This window comes from Varanus komodoensis, unplaced genomic scaffold (genome assembly GCF_004798865.1).
Source record: "Varanus komodoensis strain SLA01 unplaced genomic scaffold, ASM479886v1 scaffold20_1, whole genome shotgun sequence".
Lineage (NCBI taxonomy): Eukaryota > Metazoa > Chordata > Lepidosauria > Squamata > Varanidae > Varanus > Varanus komodoensis.
The window spans coordinates 15858188-15865967 of NW_025335587.1; positions in this window are offsets into that span (position 1 = coordinate 15858188).

Consider the following 7780-nt stretch of genomic DNA (forward strand, 5'->3'; position numbering starts at 1 on the left):
ACGTTTATTTATTCTGTTGTTCATGCCTCCGATTTATGCGTGCTTACGGCACATTGCAATTCAACTTTTGTTTTTGAGGGCTGCCTTGGGTTCCCTCAGCTTTTCTCTTTTTTTAGTGAGAAGGTGGGACGGGAATGTAACCAAACACACAGGCCTTCCATCACTTCGTGCCGCTGAGGGAGTTCCATCTTGTGGCTGAAGTCGCGAATGACACCTTCCACACCGACACGGCCTCCATTTCTCATGATGCCAGAGCCCAGCAAGCTCCTCCTGCCTTCTTGACCCCTCAGACCAGCCTGCCTGGACCTGGAAATTTGGACTTTGATGGTCAGCACTGTGACCTTTGCCCATCGCTCCACGGCGTGTGGGAAGGTCTAAGCCAGGGGTCCTCAAACGTTTCAACCAGTTCATGGTCCCTCAGACCATTGAGGGGCTGGACTATAGTTTGCAAAAAATATGAATGAATTCCTATGCACGCTGCACATTACAATGAATAAAAATTAATACAAATGAATTGCTTTAAAAGCAATTAAACTTGTTTGCCCCGCTCCCTCAGGCCGCAGCAGAAGCCCAAGATGCGGTGGGGAAGCGCATGTCCGTATTTGAGGGACACAGCCACAACATCATCATCATTATTATTATTATTATTATTACATTTCTATGCCGCCCCTTGCCAAAGCCTCGGGGCGGCTTACAACACAATAAAATATGGATTTTGCATAATGCAGCTGAGGACTCCACTGGCATTTACAAAGAATGAAGCGAAAACACGAAGGATAAATACAGTCAATGCCACTCCTAGTATTTGAAGCAAGTCAGCCCAGAGCAATTCCCACAATACACACTGGCTGTATTTGGATGCGGAGCAAATGACTGCCGTATTTTAAGCGCAACCTTGCCAAACCGGTACTGTCCATTTGAGTCGGACTACAACTCCCATTGGCCATGCTGGCTGGGCATGATGGGAACTAGAGTCCTCGCCGCCGCCCCACTTCTGAGGGAGCAGGGGCAGGAGGCCGGAGAGGCGAGGGACAGGGCCGTGGCCACCTCGCCGAGCCCGGGGGCAGCCGCTCAATGGGATCCGTGGCCTTCTATGGGCAAGCCACCACCACCGAGAGGCTGCCCCCCGCTTGGCCCACAGCCCGGGGACCTGGCTCCCCTACTTAAGAATGGATTTTAAAAGTTCTGTTTTTCTTACCTTCAGTCCTTTTTTAGCGTCTTCATGTCTCCCTCTCTCTCTTCCGCCTTCCTCTCTTTTGTTTCCCGCTCCGTATTCCCGCTCTGTATATGCGTGCAGGTGGGGGGGATCCAGCGCATGCCCAGTTGAGCCGCTACAATTTGGCAAGTGCACTGGCTCTGCTCAGTTTTGGAGAACACCTGTGCTGGGCTGACTCGGAGCTTTTGGGCTCGCTCGGAGATCGTTTTCTCTGAGAGAGTCCAAAAACTCTGTGGCGGGCCGGATAAATGAGCCTGGCAGGCAGTATCTGGCCCACGGGCCATAATTTGAGGACCCGTGTTCTAAGCTCATGCCTGCAAAGCTAAAAAGTGCGCACTTTTGTATATGCCAATTCACCTACATTGCAAAGTCCCTGTGAGTTTTTTTTCCCAAGAGCCCTGTCTCCTAAGGACACCCCTATATGTAAAGAGCACATATGGACAGAAGCGGAAGGCATTTGACTTCAGGATAAAAGCCTCAGGCAGAAAGAATCAAGGAAGGAGGCAGCTGGAGGGAAAGCACCCGTGGGCCAAAATCCAAGAGGTTTAGGACCCCAACCCCCGTACCTGCCTCAGTTCCCTTCCATCTACCAAGTGGCACACAAAATATAATAACCCCATCGAGGTGACTATGGTTGGTTTTAGCTAAGCAGATCCTTGGAGTTGTTCCTTCTTGGGCACCACAACCTGCTTATTCCCCCACTCCTTGTTCTATTTATTCTATGTATTTATTTATTTATTACAACATTTTTATGCCGCCCCATTCGCCGAAGCCTCGGGGCGGCTTACAACAAATAAGTTAAATAACATTTTCAAATATATACATTAAAATAAATTACAAATATACAATATAAAATAAGCCGCCCTGGCCAGAAACATTCAATAATATTAACATTTAAAATGCTGCTTGAATAAAAAGGTCTTCGCCTGGTGCCGAAAAACAAATAACGACGGCGCCAGGCGGACCTCTCTGGGGAGCGCGTTCCGTAACTTAGGCGCCACCGCAGAGAAGGCCCTCCTCCGAGTAGCCGAGTTCTAGCTCTGGCAACACTGGCTGAGCAAAGGAACCACACAAGATGCTTCAGCAGCTCACTCCGTGGCAATGACGGGGACAACGCTCAGTGGCTGACTATGGTGGTGAGAAGGTAGGTGGGACCCAGCCTCAAACCCCACACTGACCCCGGGTGCAAACAGCTGGGACCAGCTCAACGTCCTGCTACCACCTCATCTGAACGTCTTCGAGGTCTACTGTAATGCATCCTTCATGGAGCTGGCTTCAGAAGCTGCTGAGAAACTTCAGTTGCTCCAGAAAGACACTGCCAGATCCTTGCGGGGGGTTGGGACTCCCTCGTCGCAGCAGTATTGCAGAATAACGGTTTGTTTCCAGGTAGAATGGGAAGTCCAGGATATGTCCTAAAGAGCCCCCAGTTTCTGGGGATCACCCACCCTGAAAGACCTGCTTCTGCTGCACAAGCCTGCGCAATCTTTTAAACCTGCTGAGATCAAGCCATTTCGAAGAAAAGCTAGACTTGATTTCCTCAGACTTGTTGTATGTGTATTATTTTAAAACCCTTGCAGAGAGGAAGAAAAGCTTGCATGCCACTCCCCAAGCAATTTCAAGAAAAGGGCTTGGAGGACTTTTGGCAACTGAATTCGATGATCTACTGGCCAGAAGCCAGAAACTTTCCTGTGGCAAAGCTGAGGGTGGGCAGGAAATGGTCATTCATGAGGATGAAATGTGAATATTTTCGTTCTGAGAGCACTGCAAGGTTAGAAGAAAAGCTCAAAGAAGTTTGCTTTTGGTGCTGTTGAAAATTCATCCTGAGCTTCTTGTGCCATCTACTGCTGACACTTCCACTCCCAGTGGAAATTCCAGAAGAATCTTAATAATAGAGAGAACTGGGGTGGGCGGGGGGGGGGGAGAGAAAAAACCCAACCCAACCCAGGAATTCTTCAATTTTATCATGGTAACTAAACTGGTAGCAGCGCGTGTCACTGCGGAGACAGGAAATGAGTAATTGTGCTCTTTCTCCATTGTGTGCAGCAGCAAAACAGGAATTGGAGACAACGTCTGGAAATTGGAAGTAGGAAAAACGGGATGAAAAGCAGCCAAGAAAAATGTTAATGCATTTTTTTAACACAGCTCGTGTCCTCCCAGAGTTGGGGGCTTCTGTCTCCTGAAAGATAAAGCATAAAGAAAAATATGCTAATGCTTTTTAAATGATGCATTTATTTTTAGGGAGGTGAGATGTTCATTGCTAAAGGGCCTGGAGTGGGATTTATTTATTTATTTAAAGTTTATGTATGCCGTCCCCTTGCTATATTGCCTCGGAACGGTTCATATAAACAAATACAATACAAATACAGTTAAAACCCGGAAACATCCTGGCTGCACAATTAAAACCTATAAATATTAGATGTTGTTAAAATATTGTTTGAATAAAAAGGTCTTAGCCTGGCGCCGAAAAACAAACAACGACGGCGCCAGGGACCTCCCCGCAGTGCATTTTGGTTGTAACTAAAAGCAGTGTATTGGAGTATACCATGTATATGTATGACATAAGTGCATATAGTCAAGGCTGTGGTTTTCCCAGTTGCAATGTATGGCTGTGAAAGCTGGACCATAAGGAAGGCTGAGCACCGAAGGATTGAGGCCTTTGAATTGTGGTGCTGGAGGAGACTCCTGCGAGTCCCTTGGACCGCAAGGAGATCAAACCGGTCAGTCCTAGAGGAGATCAACCCTGACTGCTCTTTAGAAGGCCAGATTCTGAAGGTGAAACTCAAATGCTTTGGCCACCTAATGTGAAGGAAGGACTCCCTGGAGAAGAGCCTGATGCTGGGAACAATTGAGGGCAAAAGAAGAAGGGGACGGCAGAGGATGAGGTGGCTGGATGGGGTCACTGAAGCAGTCGGCGTGAGCTTGAGTGGACTTCAGGGGATGGTGGAGGACAGGAAGGCCTGGAGGAATGTTGTCCATGGGGTTGCAATGGGTCGGACACGACTTCACGACTAACAACAACAATGTACATTACAGCTGCCTTTGCTATTTTGAAGATCTTTCCTGGTATTAGGAGAAAAAGAATGGATGGAATCACACATGGAAGATTCTCAAGCTGCAGGAACTGAAATGACAAGCAAAATTCACAGAGGTGAAGGAGAAATGCAGAATTAATCCTCTAGCTGGAATCAATAAAACACAAGAAAGCCAGCAAATTTTCAAGCAGCAAACTTGACTTTCGTTTTTTCATGAATGAAACTTGCTAGGAAAAGGCATGGTAGAAAATACATAATTTATGATAGTCATGCACCAAAAAACAAAAACACAAGCAACTCCCAGAGAGATAGTTAGGATACATTGCATAATAAGAATACAAGGAAATTTACAGAGAAGCTGGGAGACAGATCTTCCTTACTGGTACTGTGGATAAAAAGAACTTGCGTGCATACAGAATCACCCCTTGAACAGAGAAATGCTGGTTCCCATGATCCACAAACTGAACCCTGGAAATTCAGTATGCAAAGAGGGGGCTTGCTTCCCTTAGCTCCATGGGTCACTGGATCACAGATTAATTAATTTGGGCTTGTAACACTCTCCATGTGGTGTGTCCTAGTTTCACTTGCAAAGCCTTCAGCTGACATGTTGCATCACAAGATGGGAGAGGCAAGGTGCTAGTCCCTGGTGAGTCAGAAAGCAGAGTGGACAAGTACCCTGGAAGCAAAGCAGGTTGAGAGCCAGAAAAGCAGCAGAGCGGAAGGAGGATTGGCTGGCTTCCAGCACAAAGATGTGCTGCCCAAGCCGAGCTCAGGAGGTCTAGTAGCCTTTCTAGTCCTCAAGGGCACCACCTGAGGTCCAAGGCACAGGCATATTTCAGGCTGCTGTAGCAAGCATCGTCCGTGTAACCCCCAGGTCAGGTCCCACAGTGATCAGGGACTACGAAAAGATGCTTTGAGATCCCCTATAAGAATGGTGCAAAAGCTCTCCATCTGGTCTTTTCTTGGAAGAGGGCGAGTGGGTACTGAAGAGCCAAGGGCCCCCCAGAGCTGACCACAAACCTAATCCATCCTCCACTTATAGTTGTGAATTGTTACATTTCCACGCTGTGCCAAACGCAGCAGTGTCCCTCTGCTTCGGATATGGCGAGACTTCCCTGTGGCAAAGGATACCAGAAGCGTATTTGCTTGCAGATCTGCTATTTTCCTCCTCCTCCTCTCTCCCCACCCTACAGTTTATTCCCCACCATAATAAAAATGAGGGTGTGCCTATTTGCTGCCAGTGTTGCGGTGCAACCACCAGGGGGTGCTGATGGCTCGAGAAATAATCCAGGGTGAAGAGGAAGAGGAGGAATCAGAAAAATATGATTTAGGTTGCAACGAAGATCTGAGGCGGTCTAAGCAACGACACACATACAAAGAGCTAGAAAATCTAAACACAGAGAAGCTACTACCATGCCCCAATTCTTCAGTTAGTCCTTGCTAGTTCAATAGGGATAACCCCGAAGTGCAAGCAGTATGTTTTCCCCTAATCTAATATTCTAGATTAATTCAAACATTGCCATTCCATTCAAGCTGTGCCTTTCCTTCCCCTGAGATCTAAGTGCAACCATTCTCCATCTTCAGAATTTTAGCTTTCATTGAAACCCCAGTCACTGCCCATGGCATGTTTCTAGTCCCTAAGCTTTGACAAATTAAAGAGTTGGCATGGATGTCCTTGGGGGACCGTAATCCACCTACATGCTTTCTCTCATTCTGGTTTTGTCTCATGTCCCTTCAAGGCTGAACTAAGACTCTGGCCAAGGAGACAGAATTATTTGAGCTGGGCTCTACTTCTCCGCAGTTTTGCCTGCTAGCAGTGTGAAGGCTTACCAAACTCTGATGAGCAATTGCATTGCTATCGTTCTGTCACTCTACAATCATCCATGTTTGCACGGCATTCTATTTCTCCTTGCATGGCCTTGTAGATATTTCTCAACTTGTTCTTTGCAGTGCTGATGTGTTTAGGGCATGAATTCAATGTAGCAAGAATATTTCTCACAATCCTCTCTTTTCTCTGGGTCTCACTTCTGGCCAGCCATAGATCAAAAGCAGAGAAGTGGGTGGCAGAGAGAACAGGATTGCAAGGAGAAACGGGGGAGCAAAACGAGAGAAAAGAGGGTGTCCAGTCGTACATGGGAAGAGCATTCATACTTAAGAGGGGCCTGCCTGTGTGGCAAAGTTGGTGGAGTTCAGTCTTTCTTGGGAAAAACATATTTGTGCATGAAGCCGCCCCAGGAAGGATTTGAATTTTGGGTTTTAAAGCTGTGCCTACCCAGTATAGGCAGAACCCACACCTCAAGCCTCTTAAGACTGTTGCAGTTTTGATTTAGTATTTTCTGGGGATGGATTTAGGGACAGCAAGCCCCCCGAAGAAAGGAGAGGTGGTGCAGAGAGTTTGTTCTTGTTCCTGGCGCTCACTTCTGCAGTCCTACCCAGGGCATACGAAATAGTGAAATTTAGCACTCGGCACAACACTCCAGGTTTTATTTTTGCTGGCTTATTTTGATCTGGTGTTGTCTCCTCCAAATGAGATACAAGGGATTTCTTCTCAGATACTGCCAATCTGGGCATTGCATGAGATGTACCCATTTCACAGATCGGTACTGAGGCAAGATTTTATTTCCCAAGGTAAGGCCGTCAGGTTTAAAGTAGAGGTGGAAAACTTGCTGATATATCTCCCTGCTGGGCACAATGCTTGGTATGGCGAGGCGGGTGATGTCGTGGGTTTCTCCATACAAAAGGGGGCTTTGCCAGTGCTAGGAAGAGCTGTCCCAGGCTGTGCGCGCCTCTTGCTATTCCTGCTAGGGGAAGCTCCCAGCTTTAGGAGGTCCTTGGGCAAATTGGAATCACTGGGTGGCTTCGGGCTCGGCTGACTTTCAGCCTAACCTACCTTACAGGGTTGTTGTGAGGATGGAGAGAACTTTGCAAGTTGCCTTGGATTCCTTATAAGAGACAACAAAAATGTGATAGAACACCTAATACATTTAGGTGGGCAATTTGAAGTCTCTCTAGTGTTTCAGGAGACCTCACTGTATTGATGGTGCTGCCTCATTCTGGGATACGATTCCTATGCTTCCATTTTTTTAAAGCTCCATTACATATGTAATTTTTCAGTGCTGCTCTATGCCTCCAAAGTCACTGATGTGAGACAGAGAAACCCCAAGATCTTCGGACTGCAAAGTGCTGAATGATGCAATTTGCCAAGATAAAGATTCTCCCAGCCAACCTGGTGTGCAAACACAGAAACCCTCCGTTCAAGGCTGGCCCCAAGTGAAGAAACCATTCCTGGAGGTTGGCAGGTAAGTCCCTACCGTCTGGCCCTCATCCCCTGAACTAGCCCGGTCATTTCTGGAGTGATTGAGGATGCTGCCCCTTCGCAAGAGTTGAAGAAAGCTTTCTTCAACTGTCCCCTCAGGTTTTGTGCATGGGAAAACAGCTGGCACCTTCTCTTCTGCCTCAGATGGCCAGATAGATGCCTTGGGTCAGGCTGGTCTCTGGCTCAAGACCGCCTCAGCTGCTTGTGCTTGAGCAG